Source organism: Bos javanicus, chromosome 8 (genome assembly GCF_032452875.1).
Source record: "Bos javanicus breed banteng chromosome 8, ARS-OSU_banteng_1.0, whole genome shotgun sequence".
NCBI classification, from domain to species: domain Eukaryota; kingdom Metazoa; phylum Chordata; class Mammalia; order Artiodactyla; family Bovidae; genus Bos; species Bos javanicus.
In genome coordinates, this window is record NC_083875.1 from 28,961,795 (window position 1) to 28,987,207 (window position 25,413).

A 25,413-nucleotide genomic window follows, 5' to 3' on the forward strand; every position below is an offset into this window, starting at 1 on the left:
TTATTTTCCAAGTTGTGATTGAACCTCATTTGTTCTACATCAAAAACTTGCCGGGACATCAGGAATTGGGCTAAACACTAAAACTTTGTAGAAAACTTTTATCAAGTTATTGAATCAAAAAGTCAGTACAAGCAGGCATTTTTGCCTCTTCTTCCATCCACTGGCAAATTACAGAAACCAACTCTAACAATAATGTTTATTTCATTATGCTATATGTGTGTGTGTGTGCTCAGTCGTTCAGTCGTGTCTGACTCTCTGCAACCCTCTGGACTGTAGCCCACCAGGCTCCTCTGTCCATGGGATTTTCCAGGCAAGAACACTGGAGTGGGTTGCCCTTTCCTCCTCCAGGGGATCTTCCTGATCCAGGGATCAAACCTGCTTCTCCTGCATTGGCAGGCGGATTCTTTACCACTAAGTCACCTGGGAAGCCCTCTATAATATATGCTATATAATTGGGAGATTAGACTGCTTAGAAAATTCATAACTATGAATATTTGTGTGTTTAAGTTATCAGCCTGACTTATTTAATTGAACAATACAGTACAAAGAAAAACAAGTCAATCCTTGCACCCTATAGAAAATAGCATACCAACATATAAAATGCCAATGAAATGAACTATTTGTCTTTACCTTTAATAATAATGTCACCACCCTATTTTAATGACTGTTCTATTATAAGCATTTGGAAATCATATACCAAGATATGGGAATGCAACATGAAAACAGTTTGTGACATATTTTAAAACATTACTGCTACCCAGAAATTGTTGGAAATCAAACTTAAGAAACCCACACACTCATGAAATACTTAAAAACATAATTAATATTTTGTTGAAGCTATACATTTAAGTCTTAAGTAACAACAGTAAACAGTAGTTAACCCTTAACATAAATGAAGTCTTACCAGTAAAGCAGATAGGTATTACCTTATGGCATTTATAGATAGGAGAAAAATAGTAATCAATTGTATGTCAGAATTTTCCAGATTCCCAGTAAATAAATGTTGCTGAAATAATAAGTCAAGTCCTAAGTGTCTCCATTAAAAAACACATTTATATTGCAGAGGTTTTAATAACAAAACATCTCTTTGGTAGATTCTCTTAAGGTTTTGACAACAAAATAGCATGAATGCTAAGGATCTGCTTTATTATGTCATGTTATACAAAACCGCTTCTACATGTGAAAGCGTGAAGGAAGCAATCTCTGGCTTCAGAAACATATTAGAAATTCAACTGTTGTATGCGTTACCATTTTTGTGGATTTTTTTTAAAACTACAACTGGAGAAAAATCAATGGCTGCATCTAACACCTAGTTCAGCAATTTTCTTTGATCTCCGTTCTTTTGATTTCTTGATTCTCCACTGCAAGCCTACAGCTGACGGAAATCATCTCTTTTTCTGCTGGAAGTTAAAAAGAAAAAAAAAAAAAACAAACCCACCTAAAATGGCCACTCAAATGGCTTTATGAAGGAGAGGATTTAGCTTATCCTTGCTGAAAGAAAAGAACTCCCAAGGTCATATGTTGACCCTGCTTAGAAGCGCTGATGAGATTTCACTTGCACAACCCTAATGGGTGACTAGATCAGTTCAGAACCAGAACAGAGGCATCTCATTACATCAGAAGCTGGAGGTATAGATTCCTGCGCTTTTCCTGCTGCTAGAACCATCTTTGGTGATTTTTTTTTTTTTTTTTTAGCCCTGCATCTGAATTGGCAGCATTATTACTTGATCGATTTTGCTGCTGTAAAGACTGCAATGCCATCTGCTAACTGATTCTGCCAGACCTGGGGGTAAGAGGGACAATGGAAGAGCAGGAGATGGTGGGGCTGATTCTCTTCATAATAAAACTCAGAGCAATCGTACTATTTATTATGATCAAAGAGTATTGGCAGGCAAGCCTTCACAAGTTTCTTGTTACATCTTTATACTTCAGGTTCTGGTTTAAGAAAACTGTATATGTGCAGAATCAGACCAAGGAAGCTCAGCTACTCTCTGAGAAAATCTCCTTCTTGATGCTTTAGACTAGAGAAAGGTAACTGTGCCAAATGGATCAACCGCTCCTGTTAGATATATCTTACTCAAATCCATATTCTGTACTTGAAATTTCCTTTTCTGTTCTTATGAGTCCATTGACCTAACACCTTACACATGAGGAAGGTTATCCTTTAGGAAAGGTCTTTAACTGCTCACTTCCCCTTAATACATTCAGTGGATTTTAAACTCTACAAAGGGGCACCTCTTCTACTTTTTCTTGTCTTACTTTTTCTTATGTCTATTTTCCACCATGTTGCCTGAAAGTGTTTTTTATTTCTAATATACATTTTTTGACCAAATAACCTTGAAATGGGGTATTGAGTATGTCTTTGGTATTTCAAACCAAAGTCTCACTTTTTGTGTACCTGAGATTCTGATTTGAAACACTAAAGAAATAATACCTCCTAAGCATGGGAAACAACATTAAGAAGAGGTTTCTGTATCATACAGCAAATCCCACTGGCTATCTCTCTTACATATGGTAATGCATATGCTTCAAGACTACTCTCTCAATTTGCCCCACCCTCTCGTTCCCCTGCTGAGTCCACAAGCCTGTCCCTAGGCCTGCACCTCTATCCGGTGCTCTGTGACAACCAAGAGGGGTGGGATGGGGTGACAGTCGGAGGAGGGTCAAGAGGGAGGGGACACATATATATTTATGGCTGATTCATGCTGTGGTATGGAAAAACCAACACGATATTGTAAAGCAATTATCCTCCAATTAAGATTTTTTTAATGGAAAAAAAGAAGAGATTTCTTCGAAGATTTGCACCCCTTGAAAGACAAACCCTCCATCAAGTAAACAGAATTACTTTTGTGTAAATGAAAATAATTGTTTTTCTGTTACTGAGGTCATTTGCTATACTGCATGCAGTGCTAGAAAATAATCTTTTCCGTGAAATACAATAAAATCTGATTTTAAGTCACTTAAGAGCTTAAAAACAAACTCGCAAAAATTCTGGTGAGATCTTGATTTGAAAATATGATGTTAAAGTAACAAGTAAATATGTTGTAAATAATATTCAGAAATATAACACTTTTAATATAACACAGAAAGTAAGAGACAGTTAAATAACTTTTTATCAGAGACCATTAAAAGTTAATATTCACCATGTGATATTATATTTTAAATCTGTGGTCATTTAAGCTACTTTTTAAACTGCTGAGGTGTTCTAATAGTCTCTCATGTAAATCAAAATTTAGGCAATTTTTTAAAAGGAAATTAGCTACCTGAAATAAAAGCTAGGTGTCATGTGAATCTTTATGGAGGCACTTTTATTTACTTAACAAGCTGTAAATGATTCTATTTGAGCTGTTATAGTCCATCAGTTAAAATATATATTCACAATACAAAATATGTCTACTAAATTTCTGTATTTTAAAAATCTTATGAAATATAGTAATTACACATGTCCATTAACCATTTTTCAAGACTTTAATATCTCCATTTTCTAAGGGTGTTTTTTAACAATAAAAATAAATACAGCACTAGTGTAATAATAAGATAATGACTAAACTGTCTATATATCAAAGTCACTTTGCAGACCAAGGCTTCTAAAACAATGACTGTCTCTAAGCCATCTGTCTCCCGTGCAGCATTTACGATAAAGTTAAGTCTTCCAGAATCCAGTAGTATAAAAAATGAGGAGTGATTTAATTTAGTAAGCCTGAATAGTATTGCAAGGAGATTATGCCAGGCAAATAGTATGGTGAATGGAGTATTGGACTAGAGATCAGAAGACTATATTTTTCCCTCCCAGTTCTGTTACAATTCAGCTGTGTCATTTAGGTGAGTGAATTAGTACTCCTAGGTCTCACTTCCTTTGCCTAAAAAAATGAAAAGCAGATGATACCACTCTAATGGCAGAAAGTGAAGAGGAACTAAAGAGCTCTCTTGATGAGAGTGAAAGTGGAGAGGGAGAAAGATGACTTAAAATACAACATCCAAAAAACTAAGATCATGGCATCTGGTCCCATTACTTCATGGCAAATAGGTGTGGGGGGGGGGGGGGCGGATGGAGTGGAAACAGTGACAGATTTTATTTTCTTGGGCTCCAAAATCATGATGGATGGTGACTGCAGCCATGAAATTAAAAGACACTTGCTCCTTGGAAGAAAAACTATGACAAACCTAGACAAAGTATTAAAAAACAGGGACATCACTTTGCCAACAAAGGTCCAGAGTATCATGTATGGACGTGAGAGTTGAACCATAAAGAAGGCCTAGCATCAAAGAATTGATGCTTTTGAACTGTGGTGCAGGAGAAGACTTCTGAGAGTCCCTTAGACTGCAAGGAGATCAAAGCAGTCAATCTTAAAGGAAATCAACCCTGAATATTCATTGGAAGGACTGATGCTGAAGCTGAAGCTCCAATACTTTGGCCACCTGGTGCAAAGAGCTGACTCACAGAAAGAAACCCAAATGCTGGGGAAGACTGAGGACAGGAGGAGAAGGGGGCAAGAGAGGATGAGATGGTTGGATGGCATTACTGACTCAATGGACAAGAGTCTGAGCCAGCTCCAGGAGATAGTGAAGGACAGGGAAGCTAGGATTGCTGCAATTCATGGGGTTGCAAGAGTTGGATATGACTTAGTAACTGAACAACAGGACTCTTTCTAGCTCTGAAGTTCTGCATGTCCACCATGATTGCAACCCATGATAATGTGTGGCATAAGGTTAACACCTAAGTTTTGTGAATACCATTAACCCATAATCAGAGTTCCTAAACATAATTCTTCAGATTTTGAGAGGATATAGATGGGCCACTCTTAAGGGCAAGGAATACATACTGCAGATGATTCTTTAAAAAAGCCAAACAGATAATAAAATTAACCATAGTTTAGACGATGTGGCTACATTCAATTAAATTCTGTGATACATTTTTTATTACTTCGACCTCCATGATGATGTTTTAAGCTCTGTAAATTATTGACTGATTTTAAGTAGAGTACGCAGCTCTACATAAACTGATGAAGGAATCAAAGTACCCACAAGAGGGCCTTATGAAGAGGCTCCCTTGCCATTTCTACTTTAGCTCCTAATACGTTCTTATCACTAGAGTCTTAGTAATCAGAACACAGAATTTTCTTCCTTCCGAATGCTTCAAGTTAGTTAACCAAATTTTACCTATTTTCCACTTTGGCCATTAGGCCTCATAGGATACTACAGTTTATACAGTCAGAGTTGACAATACTTACGGGTACAGTTTTCTCTTGTGCAATGCTTAGTTATGCACCTCAGATATCTGTCTATCTATCTGTTTATTCATTCAACCACACACACATATACATATACCTGATAAATATAGCTACACACATATACTTGCTATATATATATATGTGTGTGTATATAAACATACACACACACACATATATATATATATCCCTGCTAGCACATCATTAAATATTTATTCCTTGAAGCCATCAATTATAACTTTGAGCTACCAATACCAAACCTGTAGAAATATTTTACACATTCCTCCCTCCATAAGTTATTAAAACCTTAGTACAAAAAAAAAAAAAAAAAATAAAACCTCAGTCCAGACCAGTTTCATCTTCAGTTCACTAACAAGATAGGCTAGGTGGGGATATGTGAGTCAGCAGAGCCCTGTAAAAGAGTCTCCAGAGAGAGAGGGAACACAATCTGAGAAGTTTAGACACCTAGAGATTAAAAAGAAAGGGCAATCATAGAGGGAGAAACAAATCAGAAAAGAGAGGAAGAAGATACTAATAGCCAACTCGATTCACATCACAGCAATTTACTCCTCAAGCAGATATTTCACATTCGTTCGAAAGCCAGAGTTCTTAAGTCAGTCTGGTTCAGTTTCAGCCTCAACGACTTGGCTAATGTGGTAGATTAATTGGATTATGCCTTCCTTACAAGCATGCTCTTTGCCATGTGACATGCAGTTGTTTGCAGCCTGGTTCACAAGCACACTGCTGCCCTACCCTGCTCGTCTAGCATTTCCTCACTTGTACTCTATAATCTGCTTACATGGACTTGCAGATTATTACACAGGCTTGAGGCTTCCCTGATAGCTCAATTGGTAAGGAATCCATCTGCAATGCAGGAGACCCCAGTTCAATTCCTGGGTCGGGAAGATCTGCTGAAGGGATAGGCTACCCACTCCAGTATTCTGGCCTAGAGAATTCCATCCATGGGGTCGCAAAGAGTTGGACACGAGTGAGCGACTTTCACTTCACTTCACTTTACATGGACTTGTGAGTCAGGAAATAAGATGTTCCATAGCTCACACCTGCCTCCAGTCTGTTCACTGTCTGGTATACACCTCTCTCCTTTGTGGGATGAGTGTGCCTTCTCTACCTTTCAGACTCTGCCAAGGTTCCCCTCTTTGTAACCCCTTTTCAGCTCATTGCCACACACTTCCCCAACTGCAGTGAGCTGCTACATTCAATCACATGTTGGCATTCCTTTGTGAACATTTTTCTGTTTTCACTTACTTCATTCATCTCCCAGAAAACTATGAGCACCTAGGGTAATGGAATCATGGCTCTGTATTCCTAGCACTTAGAAGAGTATCTGGAAACAAGATTTCCAACTGATGAACGAATAAACAAACCACTCATGTTATTATTTCATGATTTTGGTTTTATATTTTGTATTTGGTTATTTCACGTATATACAGATTATGTCGCAATTAGAAGTAGCAGAGTGCACGGGAAAGAATTCAGGCTTTGAAGCTGAAGAGGCCTCAGGTTCTGAGTCTGCCATGTACTCACTATGTGATCTAAGACATGTTTCTTAGCCTGTGTGAGCCTGCATCTTATCCATTATGTATGAAGACTAATCCTTCATGGAGCTGTTAACAAGGATTATGAGATAATATACCAAAAAAATGCATAACATACAGTAGCTCCCCTTCGCCTCTCTTTCTACTCTTCTCAAGTGATAATAAATTCCAAATTTTGAACTAACATGTATGAACATAAATGTCAGGCACTGTGCTAGGTTTAGCTTTATAGGCATTATCTCTCATAGCCACTCAAGGGGAAGGTACTGCTACTCTTAATTTTATAGTCTAAGAACCAGGGATCACAAGAGTGGCAAGCACTGCTCCACACTGCACAGTTTGTTAAGTGGTGCAAAGGGATCCGACTCTTGATCCATGATTCTTCTCCCCTTATGCCTGGCCACCACCTTATCACATCACCCAAAGAAGACACAGCCTCAGGCTTATTCATATCCAGAGCTATTTCATAAAGACAGCAAGGGCTCAACAAAGCTCTGTGAAAGTGGAAAAGAAAAGCACGTAAATTGTACTAGAGGTTAAAAATAGATGTTTCTCTTTTCGATGATATGGTTTCTTATAGTCCACTTGAATATCCACAGTACTGGAGTAAATGAATAGATTTTATGACATTTACATAAAATCAAAGTTCTAGTCCTTTCACCAAAGAAGCTTATATGTTGTTACATTCAGAGATTACACTCAGTGCTGAAGTTTTAAGTTACACTATAACATTTAAACTTTAATTTTAAATTGCTTTAAAGATGTCTTGTGCCTGACAAGATAACAATTCCCATTTTCTTCTCTTGGATGTTTAGATTTCCTGACATGATTGAGGTTGGAAAAAGAGTCAAAGAATTTTCCCAGATGGCTTTTGTTCTTTCTTTTCCTACGTTCCTTCGCACCCTGTGCTCCCAGTCTGCTCCTTTCGTGGCAATTCTGATGCACCTGACGGTACAGAAGACTAGAAACGGCCAGAAAATTCAAGAGAGACCATTTCCCCCCCCTGGATCTTAAGAATGTAAAATTTTCAAACAAACAGAATGTGAAAAGTAAATATATCCATACACTCATGTATATTAAAAAGGGGCAAAAATTGGATAAATAAAAACTTACGCTTAATTAATTGAATTAATTAGTTGAATAAATAAACTTATTCAAAAATTGCCATTGCAAAACTGAAATGAAAAGCTGATAGCCATAGGGTAGTTTTCTTAAATTACAAAAAACTTATGAAAATCAAGAAAAAGAAGAACCTAATTAGAAAATAGGCTCCAGATAGTGCATTTATTAATACTGAATTCATCTGTAACAGGAAACTCAAAATGTCAGTGGCTTTAACAAGATAGAAGTTTATTTCTCTCTAATATAGCTATATGAAGCTACCAGGAATCCAGACTGCTTCTACCTTGGGTTCCACAGTCTCAGTATGTGGCTTCCACCTCCAGGATCCAAAATGGTTGCTCAAGTTCCAGCCATTATGTCTGCATTCTAGCCAGAAGAAAGAAGGACAGTAAAGGAGAAGGTATCACTTACATTTGAAAACACCTCCTAAAATCAGAGTACTTTTGTTTACACCCCATTGGCTAGAGTTTAGTCATGTGGCTGACTTAGTTTCAGGGCAGCTTCCCCCTGCCCCTGAATGGCCTGGGTAATAGAGGTTCAATTACAAAGAAAGAATGAGAAAAGAGGTCAGGAAACCACTGACAGCCTCCACCTCAGATATATATTGGCTGCTTGGTGGAGGACAGAGAAATACAATAATACAATAACCAATAAACATATAAAAAAGAGGTAAACCTCATTCACAATTAAAGAAACACAACACAAAACGTGACAATGAAAGCTTACTTTCTGCCTTATAGGCAGAATAGCCAAAAATTTAGATGTCTGATGCAACCCACTACTAACAGAGGGAAACAGGCAAGTTCCTAGCACGTAGGCTGGGCTGTACTCTGGTGCAAACTTTTGGGAAGACAAAGCTTACATTGTACCTGTTTTTGATCCAGCAACTCCACTGTTAGACATTTCTTCTATGGCTACACCCACAGAAGCTCATCAAGATGAGCATACAGATGTATCCATCAAAGAATTCTTTTAGAAAAACACTTTTAAAACGAAACTGAAGTGTTAAGTGAAGTATGATACAATCACATTATACAACAATTTTGAAAACTGATGTAAATATGTAAGTACTGATGTAGAAATACATCCAAGTGAAATAAGATTCAAAACAGTGCATGCTCATGCGTGCGCGTGTCTGTGTGTATAAAGAGAAAGAACCCATTTGTATTAAAAAAAATACATAAATAAGTACAGGGAGTTCCCTGGCAGTCCAGTGGTTAGGACTTTGTGCTTCCACTACTGGGAGCTTGAGTTCAATCCCTGGTTGGGGAACTGAGATCCCACATGCTGCAGAGAGCAGCCAAAAAAAAAGTATAAACACATACATGAATACATATATCTTTTCTTCTTTCTGGAAAGAGAATCACAGAATCTGCTAATTATTTATAGAAAAGGGGAATAAACTGGAGTACGTATTATAAGGGAAAAGCTTTGAAAGTCCAAAATATTTCCTTTCTGTGTTTTTTTTATCTTTAAAACTACTGAATCACCATCAAAGGTTTTAAACTGGCAGTTCACAAAAGTCAAAATACAACTGATTAACAAACAAATGGGGAAAAATGGTAACTGCCAATAGTAATCAAAAATATAAGGGAAATGAGATGTTTATTACCAACCAAAATTCAATTTAAAAAATTGTGATAACTGATGTTAGTGAAGGCATTAAAAAACAGGCATTCACAAATTGCTAGTGATGTATGAACTGATTGAACCATTTGGACTATAACTTGGCAACTGTCTTGAAATAGTTAATGCTATTTGACCCAACAATTCCATTTATGATTAGTTTCTTAACATTAATAACAGACAAAAGTTAGAAATAATCTGATATTCAATAACAGAAGTACATTTAAGTAAGCTTTAGACACCTGATGGAATATTATATGGCTATAAAATTTATGGTTATATTAACAAATAGTTGTAGAACACAGACAAATGCTGAGGCTTGACTAGGGGTCAGAAGCCTTTTTCTATTGAGGATCAGATAAATATTTCATGCTTTGCAAGCCATATGTCTCTGTTACAACTACTGAACTCTGCTGTTGTAGCCCCAGAGCAACTATAGATAATATATGTCAGTGAATTAGTGTGGCTATGTTCCAATAAAACTGCATTAATGAACTGAAATTTGAATTTACCGTAATCTTCACATCATGAAATATTATTCTTTTTTAATTCATTTTTTAAACATTAAAAAATGTAAACACCATTCTTAGCTTCCAGGCTATACAGAAACAGATGGCAAGGAGATTGGGTCACAGGCTGTGCTTTTGCTCACCCTAGAGCAAGACCATATACATGAAAATGAGATGCACAAAATCACACATGATACTTGTTGTGAGGTATGGAGACTGCAGGAATTTCTTCCCGCAGCTTCTGAATTTTCCAATTATCTACAGCACTTTTATAACTAAAACTGCTTTATTGAAAAAGACTTAATTTTATACATACTGAAACCCATAGTTTAGTATAGTTAGGACTCTGAACTGTGTGGTCAAAATGAAATGTAATTGGTTTGTTAAAGGTCTCAGAGGGGAGGTTGTGAACCAAGTGTTTTCACAAGTTTTGAAAATCGGATTTTAATTTAGCTGAGAACACTTTCTTCCTTCAACGTTTCCAGTTATCTAACTCATATCCACCGTCTGACATTAAGTACACGCACACATGAGTAACTCGCACCTCTGTACAAGCGTAGCTCCTCATGTGGAGTGGCTACTTACAACCTGTGCGCCTTCATTTACCTCCAAACAGCACTTCCCGCTGCCAAGTTACGACTTCTGTGGTCAGAACGCACACATGTCACACTCTCTCTGGGAACTATTAAGCAAAAGTTTTCTGACCACTTTTTCATTACTGAAGAATTTCCTCTTAAAGTTATAAGTCCTTTTTTATTCAATGTCAAAAATTTAGTAATATCTGGAAGCTATAAACTTAGACCTTTTAGCAGCATGTTTTTCTCTGAGTAGAAATACTGGCCATGCCCTCAGGTAAAAAAGAGCAGAAGGAGGAAGAAACATCTAAAATTGAAAGCTGTTTGAAATCTCACTAACATGGTATCTGTCAGTCACATATTTCAACAAAATTAGCAATAAATTCACATGTTAAAAATCGAAACCCATTTTTTACTGCCCCTCCCTTCCAGGGCTGGTTTAAACCATGCTCCTTTGTTACTCCACTTTATCAAACCTGAAATCCCCAGCCATTCCTCATGAAATGTTGCAAACAGTCTTCATTCCCCTGCTGATCATCGAAGAGATTCATGCTATATTCCCCAGGGCTGGTGACCCTTTGACCAGTGCCCCAGCTGGGCCCTTCTGGAGGGACTGGTTATCTTGAGTTAAAAGAATGTGGCCTCTCTGTTTCTCAGTGAGAGAGGAACCCTTCAGATGTAAGACAAATCATGTGATCTGGGGTTCACATCTGTGGAATGCCTTCCAATCACAACCAGCACTGGGGCATACGTTCCAAAACAAACCACTTAGCTGGCAATGACATTTCCTTTACATGATAGGCAGGAATGCTACTTCTGATAGAACCAGGCCATTTCCAGCAGTCTCAAACCAAACCCATCTCTAGGGAGAACATCTTATAGAACTGTGAGAGTAATGCAGCGACCACAAAATTCCAAAATAATAGAGCTATGGATTCCATTTCAAGAACCTACTCCCTACATGACCAATTCCATATGATAGACTTTCCCCAAAATAGCATAAAGCATATCTAAACCCACACTCACTATATTAGGATCCTAAATTAGCTCCACTCACTAATTCTTTTAATAGATATCTACTATCTATTAAAAGAATAAAATCAAAGAAGTAACTAAAATGCCTAGAAAGTGTCAGACACGGTTCAGGGTACTGGGATACAGAAGTGAATCACACACCAAAATTCTCTGCCTTTAGAGAGTTCACCTTGTCCTTGACTACCTGTGTTTGGAGTCAGTTCTTAAATTATAATTTGTTCCATATAACCACACAACTGCTGTTTTGTAGTATTACATTTTGATGGACAATGGTACTTAGAGTTTGCTAGACTCATTGTTCCATGGATGCAAGCAAGGTCCCAGTAATGAGTCACATTTCCCTAGTTCTTTCCTGACCAGATCACACATGACCTCAAACTCCCTGTCAAAAGTTTCTGGGTGCCTGACATCCTTCCATCAGGCCCTGCCTCCAATGTATTAGAGAGACTCACTGGGCCATATGGGCACCATCTTTACACAGACTAGCCCTACACCCACTCTTCCCTCTGAAACCTGTGGTAACTCTGACTGGAACCCAGTGTCTCACACTGTCTGTCATAAAGCATTTCTTTCAGCTTCCACCTGTAGGCATCTTTTTCTCAGAGACCAGAAGCCAGTCCATAGGCCTGCACAGAGGAGAAGACCTACACTGCTCTCTCTACTTCTCGTCACCTCCTCTGACCACCTGCCCACAAAACCTCCACTTATCCTTCAACCATCCCCAAGGCCCTCAGTCACATAAACTCCCCAAGAGCCTGCACGCCACTTTTTCACAAAGGCCTTGATTTGTTTGAAATGCAACTCAGGTTAGGGTAGCCACAAGATAGCAATTTTGACAAAGGTTTCAAAGCTCTTTTCTAAAATTGTTCATCTGTTATTCAAGTGTCTCGTCACTTTCTCTAGTCTACAAATGCAGTTTTAATTTTTCTAAGCAAGTCATTCCTTCAGACTTCTCTCTTTTTTCTACTTGACCTCTACTTTATTGTATATTTATTTATTATCTGAGAATATTCAAAACTTCTCTTGAAGACAAGAAAAAAATAGGACAGATGTAACTCATAACAAGTGTTAAGCATAGAGAATGAATCAGCCAGTTGTGTGAGATAAGAGGCAGAATCTATATGATAGGAAAAGGTATTAGTTGGTCCCCTGCAGGACAGGCTACTCCCAGACAAACAAGAGGGAAAGGTGCCCCACCTCCAGGTTAATGTCATTCTCAAATTGCCCCCGATGGCTCAGCCAATAAAGAATCTGTCTGCCGATGCAGGAGAAACAGGAGATGTGGGTTTGATCCCTGGGTTGGAAGATCCCCTGAAGAAGGAAATGGCAAGCCACTCCAGTATTCTTGCCTGGAGAATCCTATTGACAGAGGAGCCTGGTGGGCTACAGTCCATAGTGTTGCAAAGAGTCAGACACGACTGAAGCACAAAACACAGGCCAATTGCCCCAGAGCCACAGAGAAAACCCAAAGCTGTCCGGCTGCCTAAGTGGCAAGCTACAGAGACTGGCCAGGAGTATTTCTCAGGACAAGTGTGGATAAGTGGACCGAGGCATCTTCAGTCACCTGATCCCGCTTTCTCAGCGCTCCATGCTGGTCCCATAAGCTCACGTGGAGAAGGCTGATGCAGCTGAGAGAGAGGCCATTTGAACACCTTACGAGCAAGGAACCAGAGAGTAGGGTCTGTCCCCCTGCTGCCTCCCTACCATCTGCTACTTGCTGTGTGTTTTAGATTGATTTGCTAAACCACGTGATTTGAGGATCCTAATTTCATCTGTGAGACCTCCTGTTCTGTGAGTTCAGGGATAACCTGCCTGCTAGAGTCCTTGGAGCCTACCATTACGTTAAGGCAATCTCCCATAGACTCCTTTGCCCCTGAGACTAATCAAAACGCTGATCCTGAAGCAAGCCCTGCCTTCTCCTATCTCAGATTCTCTTCTTCAAGTTGCTTTTTCTATTTAAAGGGAGGCTTTTTCTATTTAAAAGGAGACTTCTTCATTGGGTTTTCACAACTCACCTCAGGTATCACCTTGCCCTCAAACCTTCCCTGAATCCAGCCCCGCTACAGTTGGGTTACAAGCCCCTTCTTGGCGTTATCCAGCCACCCCACTCTGCTGCTTTTATAACAGCACAGCATCACAGTCTGCTGTGTGCTTCAGCCTGTGCTCTTTATTGTAGTAGCCACTGACCATATGTAATTAATTTTAAATTAATTAAAATTGAATTTCATGTAAAATTAAAGTTTAGTTCCTCAGTCACACTGTCCTCCACACATTCAACAGCCATGACTCCACCATCACAGTAAGTCACAATGGTCAGAGCTGGCATCAGGTGTTCCTTCCTTGGGGGCACAGACTATTTTATCTGTGTTTGTTTCAGTACTACCAGTGGCTTGACTTGCCGCTGTTTAGTCACTAAGTCATGTCCCACCCTTTTGCAACCCATGGATTGTAGCCTGCCAGGCTTCTCTGTCCATGGAATCCTCCAGGCAAGAATTCTGGAGTGGGTTGCCATGGCCTTCTCCAGGGGATCTTCCCAACCCAGGGATCAAACCCGCATCTCCTGCACTGCCAGGTGAGTTCTTTACCTGGGAAGCCAGTGGCTTGACTAGTGACCAGTAGAGCACAGCCATACCATATATTTGCTTATTTTTGACTGAATACACAGCTTCTAATCCATATTCCAGAGAAAGCCAATAGGAAGACATGATTTGATATTAAAATTTTTTCTCTGAAAAATGTTATTTCACAATGTTTAATTTTCATTCTTTAACTCTAACTTTCTCTGATTTTTCCTTTCTAAAGTGTTCAAAGTTTCAAAAGGATTCTCCCTGTTCCTTTCTGTGTTTATCTTTCTCCACCTGGTGAGTGTCATTACAGCATTTCACCTTAGGCTGCTCTGAAAGTAAAGGAAAGAAGCCTGTGACAAAAAGACAAGAGGACAGTTATCTTGGCAAGTGTGCATCCACAAGACACCCAGGCCGGAATCCTGGTTCTCTCGACCTAGATTTGCTGTATCAGAGAAAGACACATTGCTTATTCTCCTGCTTAAATTTTCAATTTTTATACTCTCTTGAGAAAAGGATTCTATTATAAGCTAAATTTGGAGGCCATATAATTGTTTGATGTAAACCTTCAAAGTTTCCTTTGAGTTGAATGTCTATCTGCTTGGGCAGAAAAGGGGAAAAGAGGGAATTTACATTCACTTTGCTAAACATTAGCATCTTTTGTTCAATCATTTGAATGCAGGACAGTTCTGGGAAACAGCTTAGAGAACAAGAGTTGACACATACAGTGGAAAATCTTTTAAGGTGCTTGGATTCAATGAGGGAGAAAGTGAGACGGAACCATATTTCAGCTCCCTAACTGTGCTCCAGTCTGCGGGAACTTTGTGACAGGTCTCTGTCTCTCAGCTACACTTGACTGGCTTTGGCTGACATTCAGCTGTCAGACAGCAACCCTCAACCAGGCCCCTAACATGCTCCACAGCTTCACCCAATTAACTCGCTTTCACTTGACACAGCAGCAAAAAGCTTCATAATAGGTGGTCAAGGTGCATGGTGTCTGCCTGCCCTCGACCTGCTCACACACAGCAAGATGTTTAACTACTTTCTTCTTGCCAACGTGCTCAGAACTAGGATGACTACAATTTAGTCACTCCCTCTACTGAACTGGATGGGAACCTAGCAAAAACAGTACAGTGATGCACTAAGGAGCTGCTCAGAAACAGATCTCTAGATGACTAAAGTTAAATTTCAGCTCAGTTCCTTAGGCCCTTCTGAGAGGAAGATTTGATTTTTAGATTAGCAAAACTTAATACCAACCAGCAATCAATTCATGGTTTTGGTGTCATTCAGTCGCTCAGTCGTGTCGGACTCCTTGCAATCCCACGGACTGCAGCACACCAGGCTTCCTTGTCCTTCCCTATCTCCCAGAGTTTGCTTACTTTTCACTTATGGTTAGTATCCCAAATAATAGGATTGTATTGATAGAAAGATGACCTGGGATAGGAAAAACTTTTGACAAGTAAGAGCAGAAAAGTCTAGGCACAATTCAAGAGTACAGAATTCAGCCTTTGCTCATAAAAATGCACTTTTTTTTTGAGAAACTCAGCAATTTTTTAATAAGTTTTTGTCCTGCTGTTTAGCCTTTAAGGTGAAATACACTGTACCTGAAAATAGACTTGGCTAATAGTTAAAAACTTTTATACTTATTTTGAAAAATGATCTGAGTAATTTATAAATTTTCTCTCATCTCTCAAAACATTCAGACCTAAGTATATAATCAGTTTTCACTTATTTGTACTCTGCAGATCTGAAAAATGTTTTTAATGTTATGTAAAGAAAAGTAATATAAACTGTACTACCTTTGGTTCCCTACATTTATAAAGCCATGTGAGGAAGAGGCCACCAAAAAGTCACTTTATGATAGGATTCTTCATTATTGACATCCAAATACAGATTCTTGTAGCTGTTACCAAGATAGAGTTACGATTTCAATTCCAAGGACCCTATCAGTGATCAGAGCTGAAAATCTAATTAAAGGAATGGGAATGCTAGCCCCTAGCACCAAGAACTAATTCTAGGAGAAATTTACCACTACTTTACACCAAGCAAAGCAGAGTTTAAGCATACCTTGCCATTCGATATGCGTCTGAGATGATGACCTAAGCTTTTGGAGTCAAGTCTGTAAGTAGCAGTGCTTTTGTGACATGCCTTCAAATTGAAGGAAATCTTTCTCTACATAAAATACTTATTTGTTGTTTTGAACACTGCTCACTTCTTACAAGAAGCTCAAGGCAGGGATAGATCTTGACTCAATTGCTGGGCACTTAGGAAATCACACGGCATCCATTTTATCCATCAAGTTCTGTCAATTTCTCCATCTATATTATCTGGCCACAGTCTAATCCTTCTCTATCGCCGCTGTTACTGACCTCATACAAGTAATTCTCACTTCTCACTTGGTCTTCTTTAATATGACTTATCACAATTCATTACAAGTATTCATGTATATGTCTGTCTTCTCCAAACACCTTCAGATCCCTGAGAGAAGGTCCCTTATCTCATCCTATTAAGGATGTAATATAATTATATTATAATATAATGCTTAAGAGTGCCAAATGCTTAAAATACTTTGGGTTCATAGTGCCTAGGCTCAAATCTTGTACTCTATACTGGTAGTTTCTTCATCTAAAAAGCGATAATAACCCTCCTTTGATAGGACAATGAAAATTAAATTAGTAATATACATCAAGTGCTCAGCACAATGGCTAGCACATAGTAAGCCTTCAATGAATGTTGGTATTGTTGTTATTACTCTTATTATAACATCTTTAGAACTTGGCAAAGTACATAGCACATAGGCGGTAATGCATGGTGAAGGACTAATTAGGTAATAATTGGGTAATCTTTTTGTTTCATTTCAGGATGATATAAAGAATAAAAATTGTTCATGAAGAATATGAATGATGGATTTAAAACTTTTGAGTTCTGATACTATCACTTTATAGAAATAAATAAGCATTGAAAATATCTAAATTTTTAAAAATCAGCAAGATTGTGAGGTTTCTTAGATATTTTTTCTGAGCAAATAACATGCTCTTCTGAGCATAAAGAAAAACAGTTTTTATTGTTTAAAAATAAATGTTTTTAATTACCTTCCTTTTTTAGAGATTTGATGGCTTGCTTATTCAATATGAGGATGACCTCATTATCTACAGAATTTTTAAGGAATGTGAATAAAATGTTTATTTGAAAGGAAGGTTTTTACTTAGGATACTTTTCAAAAATGATCTTAATTTTTTTTTCCCTGAACACAGTTTTACATTTTTCTATCTCAAAGCTATTGAACATCTTAACCAGAAGAGGAGTTTGGATTGATATAATATAGGCATACTTCCTGGGCTGAAATGCACAAAAATAACAGGCCATGTTTTATAAATATTTTATGCCTTTTAAGTAAAGACATCAAAAAAACAGTTAATCCTTTACAATTTTAAAAAGTTACTAGTATTTGAAGTATAAAAAAAAAATTTGCCACACTTTTCTATTTCAACTTGGTTTATAGCCACCCTAAGTAATTCCTTTTATAAAACTAAATCCCACATTAAACTTACCAACTGTATTAGTTTTCCAGGGCTGCTATTACAAATTGCCATGAACTGGGTGGCTGAGAAAAACAGAAATTTATTCTCTAACAGTTCTAGAGGCTAAAAGTCTGAAATGGAGGTCCTGGCAGGACTGTGCTTCCTCCAAGGCCTCTCGGGAAGAATTCTTCCTTCCCTTCCACCTCTGGTAGTGCCTGGAAATCATCCTCATTCCTTAGTGTGGAGCTGCCTCACTTCAGCGTCTACCTCGGTCTTCACATGGCCACCTACCCTCGCTGTGTGGCTCCCCTTAAAAGGACACCGGTCACTGGATTTAGGGCCTGCTCCAATCCAGTATGAAGTCATCCTAATTTAACTGATTATATCTGCAAAGGCCTTATTTCCAAATAAGGTTACATTCTGAGGTCCTGAGTAAACACAGAGGACTCTTTTCAGTCTACTATCACAACTGCGAACAGCATAAGAAGGAACGAATTAGGGTTATTATTCCTTTAATTTGGGGCTCAGGGTACCTACGTAGTTCTACTTCAGGCTGTTTTAGATACTAGCTCAATTATTCGCTCTGCAAAACCTTGAGGATTTCCTAAGCCCTATTAACTTCTAAAGGTCATTGTTCATAAACATCATCTCTCACTGAAGCTTTATATTTAGTCTTCACATGTTTCTAAGCAAATGGAGCAAACATTTTTGGAGGCCTCATTATATATGAAAGTGAACTAACCTTTTCCCCTTTCATTTCTAATTGCTGAATATTTTACTTTCATTGTAAACAAAATACATTCAGAAAGCAGTAGTGTTTTTCAAGTGTATTAAATGATGCCACAATAAACACAAGCTTTTATCCAGAAGTTCCAAAAACACCCTATGAAAGAAATTTTTTAATGTCTGTGAACATTAAGGTTTCAGAAACTTTCTAATATATATGCAACTATAATTTTCTAATAAATACATACAGAAATGTTTTATAACAATAATGATACCCACGGGTTACTGTTCCATTATCCAAATTCATGTGATAGCAGTCTGCTGTCTATCCCAAATCCCAAAGTAGCTTGATTTGTTAGGATCATGGTTTTCACTTTTTAAATAGACATAATTTTATTATAATAGGATATTATTTATGCAAAGAAATGAGACAGATTAAAATGTTAATTTTATAACTTAAGAAATAAAACCTCTGCATTCAAGGAAAAAAGTATTAAAATATAAAATTGATGACGTCTACCATCAATAAGCCAAGCATTTAGAAATGAATCTTGAAACCTAACTATGTAAGTTAATTTTAGGCAAAGAAACAAAAACACCAAGCAGAAGGCATTCTAATGCTAACTCCAAAGCTATGCCTAGAAAAAAGGAGTTACTCTAACACCTTGGTAGTCCCTTCTTGCGTTGAGAACAGGTACAAATCATAGTTCTATGCTCAGCTGATTAGAATATGATAGAAATGGCATTAATATAATAGCAGAGACTTTATAGTTATCTGCCGGGGTCCAGTCCCAGTGGATCCAGGGAATTCGAAGTGGGGACGGCGTTGGCGAGATCAGAAAACAACTGCTTAATTGAACGTTTATTAAGGATATAAAGAGTGGTGAAATAAGGATAGCTCAGCGAAGAAATTCAGTGAAGAAAAGAGGCTGAATAAAATTCCAAAGCAGGGAATTTACATCACCTACAAAGGCCGCAGGCGTCCTCCCGTTCTCCCGAAGGAGAGGAGACACTAAGGCCTCCCTGGTCAGATCTTAGAAGCCCAGGCAAAATTAGTAGGCTTGACGAGCTTCCCTGCCTCAGAGGAAAAGTTCAGCTAGAAGGTGAAAGAAAGAACGACATGGGGAGACCAAATTTTGGTGAACAAAAAAGGGCGTACTTTATTTTCCAAAGTAGTTTTATACCTTAAGTTGTGCATAGAGGATAAAGGGGGAAGGGGTAGAGTCATGTAAGGACAGCAGTTCCTGATCCTTATCGAAGCCAGGCTTTCAAACTTATCATATGCAAAAGTTTAGGTGATTTACATCATCTTTTGGCCAGGAGGCCTGTTAACATTTTAAGAAACTTAGTTTTTTCTAAAGGTGATTATTCTAAAGTCAGGCGCCAGCCTCCAAAAGCATTGGATAAAGTTGCATTCCTATAGGGCAAAGGTGAGGTGGGCTCAACCAAGAAAAGAATTAACTCAAGGGTTACAAACATTGAGGCTACTACTTACATTTCTATACACCCATTATATCAATCAATACACTGCCAAGGACACAGTAGGTAAGGGATATGGAGACTTAGCAGCAAACTTTGGCCCAACAAGTGAAAAACCCTTCACCAATACAATTTCTAGTCAATCTTTTAACTACTCAAAGGAATCCGTGTTTAGACAGTTTAGAACATCTCCTGCCTCTCACAGTTGGGAGGCTCTGAACAATCACATGTTGCCGGAAAAAACCTATTCAGGCAGGCTAGAGGACTTCCAAAGGAGTTTGTAGGTTGAAACACTGTCACACCCAGGAATTATTAACTGGAGCTGTAAGCTAACTCTTTTTTCAGAGAGAGGTAGTTGGGGACAGCCCCCCGTAAAGTCAGAGGTGTAGGTGAAAGCACAAAGCAGAAAGTAGGCAGACTCTGGTTTTGGGGGTAGATGCTTGAGAATTTCCAGGGAGACTCCTGAGGCTTGATTCCGCGTTTGCGTATGCCAAGCCTCCTTCCTCACGACCTTTGCCAGGGGCGGAGCTCGCTCCCCACAGTTATCCTTCCTTTTAATCTCCATACAAGCCTAAAGAGAGAAGCTTCTGGAATCCTCATTTTTACAAGCGAGGAAACTGAAGCACTGTTGAAGAGGCTGTTGACTTAAGGAGGTTCACGTAGTTAGCCAAGTGGTGAAGCCAGGATCTGAATACTCCTAACTCCAGGGTCCCCACACCCAGCCACTGTGAATGAGCTCTTGAATTGGACTGCCTGTGTTCAAATCTTTGCTTCAGCACCTGGTAAGCCATACAATAGGGAGATAACAGTACCAAAAATAATATATAACCCCAGGGGTATTGCAGTATTAACTAAACTAATACATACTAGGTTCTGAGAATGTTGCTTCATACACAGGAAGTACTGGATAAATGTGAGCTAATCTCCTCCTCCTCCTCTTCCTGCTCTATACCAGCCAGCTGTCAGGCTTGAAAACCATGTACATATCCCTAAGCTCTGTCTCACATTCATAGACTGTGCCTTGTCTGGAAGATACTTTTTCTTGGTCACAAGGGGCTTTGATAAGAAAATGATTTAGGCCAAGAAGAAAAGTGCTGGCCACAGTAGTTGACCAAGAGCCAGCAGTCTCAGTTCACTGGCTTACTAGCTGGACGGAGAACACAGATCACACAGGCTTCTGAATCTCACACATAATACCTTCATCACAAAAGCTATAAGGTGGTATACATGGGTATATTTTGAAAACGGTAAAGAACTGCAGAAACCAAATTGTCATAGTTATGAGGAAAATGTCAACTCATAGCTTGACCATGAATGCATATACGCCAGCAGCAACCTGTTTCTGCTCACATAGTTCTCCCTATCCGGAGTTCCTTATTCAACCCCTATCATTCCTTCAAAATCAAGCTCAAATACAAATTCTCAAAAACATTCTAGCCAGCCCAGTCAAAATAAATCTAACTTTTAAAAATCTATGGTTATTCGTCATCTTATGGCTTGATGGGAGCCTGTCCTGACTCATGAACTAGATTACAAATTTCATCAAATCAGCAACTCTTCATTATACCTTTCTGTATTCAAGGGATATGCAGACACAATTATCTTCCTTACATAAAATATGACGAGAGAGAGAGCTCTAAAAGATTTTAGAACTCTTCAAAGAGGAATAAAGCTCACTGATTGATTCAACAAACTTTTGTTGGTCACTTAGTAAAGAGTCAGGCCAATGTGGGTGGGCACTAAGGATGTAAGGATGATTAAACACAATTCCTGACTTCCAGACCAAGCTTAGACTCAAGCTTAGCAAAATGAAATATGTACGCAGATCTGAAGGCCTTGATCCTGGTCTAGTTCTAGAAGCACAGGTCAGGTCTGAATAAGTAACAGTGATTTGACATACTCCTTGAAGGTATTATAGTTGATTCTTGGGACTTGACCTTTTTTAAACTTTTTTCCTAAATTGTTAAGAATCACTAAAGGAGAAAGCTTACCAATGCTCCCAAGATTTTTCAAAACCAAGGACAGTCCCTGGATCAACTGGAACCTTGGAAGAAGCTGAAGTGGGAATAATATAGCCTGGAAACTTGAAAATAAATTCATAACCCCAAGTGCATAAATAAATCCATCATAAGTACCTGGGGGGATATATCTCAATTCTATGATCCCAGAGGTTTTTGACCTTGTACAGGAGGCAGTGATCAAGACCATCCTCAAGAAAAAGAAATGGAAAAAGGCAAAATAGTTGTCTGAGGCTGCTAAGTCGCTTCAGTCATGTCCGACTCTGTGCGACCCCATGGACAGCAGCCCACCAGGCTCCTCTGTCCATGGGATTCTCCAGGCAAGAATAGTGGAGTGGGTTGCCATTTCCTTCTCCATTGTCTGAGGAGGCCTTACAAATAGCTGAGAAAAGAAGAGAAGCCAAAAGCAAAGAAGAAAAAGAAAGATACTTCTATCCGAATGCAGAGTTCCAAAGAACAGCAAGGAGAGATAAGAAAGCCTTCCTCGGTGATCAATGCAAATAAACAGAGGAAAACAATAGAATGGGAAAGACTAGAGATCTCTTCAAGAACATTAGAGATACCAAAGGAATATTTCATGCAAAGATGGGCACCATAAAGGACAGAAATGGTATGGACCTAACAGAAGCAGAAGGTACTAAGAAAAGGTGGCAAGAATACACAGAAGAACTATACAAAAAAGATCTTCATGACCCGGATAACCACGATGGTGTGATCACTCACCTAGAGCCAGACATCCTGGAATACGAAGTCAAGTGCACCTTAGGGAGCATCACTACAAACAAAGCTAATGGAGGTGATCCATCACATTCCAGTTGAGCTATTTCAAATCCTAAAAGAAGATGCTGTTAAAGTGCTACACTCAATATGCCAGCAAATTTGGAAAACTCAGCATGGCCACAGGACTGGAAAATGTCAGTTTTCATTCCAATCCAAAAGAAAGGCAATGCCAAAGAATGTTCAAACAATTGCACTCATCTCACACACCAGCAAAGTAATGCTCAAAATTCTCCAAGCCAGGCTTCAACAATATGTGCACCATGAACTTTCAGATGTTGAAGCTGGATTTAGAAAAGGCAGAGGAACCAGAGTTTAAATTGCCAACATCCATTGGATCATTGAAAAAGCACGAGTTCCAGAAAAACATCTACTTCTGGTTTATTAACTATGCCAACTATGTGACTGTATGGATCACAACAAACGGTGGAAAATTCTTGAGAGATGGGTACCAGACCACCTGACCTGCCTCCTGAGAAATTTGTATGCAGGTCAAGAAGCAACAGTTAGAGCTGGACATGGAATAACAGACTGGTTCCAAATTGGGATAAGAGAATGTCAAGGCTGTATGTTGTCATCCTGATTATTTAACTTATATGCAGAGTACATCATGAAAATGCTGGGCTGGATGAAGCACAGGCTGGAATCAAGGTTGCGGGGAGAAATATCAATAACCTCAGATATGCAGATGACACCACACTTATGGCAGAAAGTGAAGAAGAACTAAAGAGCCTCTTGATGAAAGTGAAAGAGCAGAATGAAAAAGCTGGATTAAAACTCAACATTCAGAAAACAAAGATCATGGCATCCGGTCCCATCACTTCTTGGCAAATAGATGGGGAAACAATGGAAACAGTGACAGACTTTATTTTCTTGGGCTCCAAACTCACTGCAGATGGTGACTGCAACCATGAAATTAAAAGACGCTTGCTTCTTGGAAAAAAAGCTATGATCAAGCTAGACAGCAAGCTAAAAAGCAAAGACATTACTTTGCCAACAAAGGTCCGTCTAGTCAAGGTTATGGTTTTTCCAGTAGTCATGTATGGATGTGAGATTTGGACTATAAAGAGAGCTGAGTGCCGAAGAAATGATATACTTGAACTGTGGTGTTGGAGAAGACTCTTGAGAGTTCCTTGGACTGCAAAGAGATCCAGTCAATCCTAAAGGAAATCAATCCTGAACATTCATTGGAAGGACTGATGCTGAAGCTGAAACTCCAATACTTTGGCCACCTGATGCGAAGAACTGACTCATTGGAAAAGCCCCTAATGCTGGGAAAGATTGAAGGTGGGAGGAGAAGGGGACAAAAGAGGATGAGATGGTTGGATGGCTCAGTCAACTCAATTGACATGAGTTTGAGCAAGCTCTGGGAGTCAGTGATGGACAGGGAAGCCTGGCATACTGCAGTCTATGGGGTCGCAAAGAGTCAGACACTACTCAGCAACTGAAGATCTCAAAATAAATATACCGTTTTTAAACTTGAGATTTATTCATTTAATAAATAAATATTAACTCACTGCTATGACATGCTTAATTCTTACATGATTTCTTATCAATGAACCTGTTTTTTTAAACATATAGTGTTCTCACTATTTTACAGAAATACAAGCAGGCACAAGTTTTTATCATCTGTATGATGTACCCCCTATGCATTGCAGAGTTTCTGAATTCATCAATAAATACTTGCTTCTGACTTCTGCTCCTCTTATCCTTAAACTGATGCCCAGCTGCCATCATGCCAATTCTAGGGTCACTGAATTAAACGCATCAGTGACAACAGTGACAAACCCGGTAACAATACTGAGAAACACACATGTACTATGGAATCATTATTATGTTGCCATGAACCTCATAGGAAACAGGAAATCTTCAAACCGAAAACGAACATCAGAAAGAGCTGACAAGACAGCCAGCGGTTTAACTCAGGACCTGTCTCCTTACTCGGTTTGGTCTGGGTTCAGCGGCTGCAGTCAGGGTTCAGGGCTATTCTCAAGTGGACTGACATTCCTATCACCAGATTCTTAAACTGTTTTTCTGTCTTTCTTTTTTTAATCTTCTATTCTACATGGCTACAAATGTTGTAGGAGCTCTTTATCAGAGAGCTGATAAAGTTTATCAGAGTTCAGAATTTTTATACATAAATAAAGCAAAGAACAAGTCAACATAAAAAAGAAATTAAATTTCTAGAATACCTTTCATCTTTCTTAATGGTAAAGAAACAGATTTCTTTCCCTTAGGGATATGAAATGTAAACATACAAAGATTATTTGTTGCAAAATTATGTTTTCTACTAAACTGAAACGTGTATCCTAAGCACACCCTTTACGTGAACTTAGGCCTTAAACCAACGGTTCTTCTATTCTTTGTATTATTTTTAAGGCCTACAGATGGTCACTAGAATATTCACCATCACCAATACCACTCGTTTACTATATTTCATTAGTATGCGAGGGACTGTATAAGATACTAACAAAGACACAACTCCTGATGCCAGGTGAAATTCAAATACAACCACATATGAGAAATTTCTTTCTTTTCCCCTTTTTCTTCCCTTAAGAAAAGGGGTAGAGGAGACCATAGAAACAACATTTTCAGTAGTAACTTGACATAACAAATGACCTTAACAAGAAAGAAATTCTGAACCCACAGAGACAGGGGACCAATCATAGCCACATGC

General features: G+C 38.7%; 1 protein-coding gene across 8 annotated transcripts in view; it reads right to left on the reverse strand.

Moving 5' to 3' along the window:
• Positions 1 to 25,413, reverse strand: part of CCDC171 (coiled-coil domain containing 171) — a 341,259-nt gene that overhangs the window by 2,585 nt on the left and 313,261 nt on the right. The window contains exon 26 of one of the 8 annotated variants that reach the window (XR_009737984.1): positions 8,190 to 8,272. The exons of the other annotated variants lie outside the window; for them this stretch is intronic. The gene's annotated coding sequence lies outside the window, so the exon portion shown is untranslated. The remainder of the gene's footprint in view (positions 1 to 8,189; positions 8,273 to 25,413) is intronic. 8 annotated transcript variants of the gene reach the window in all.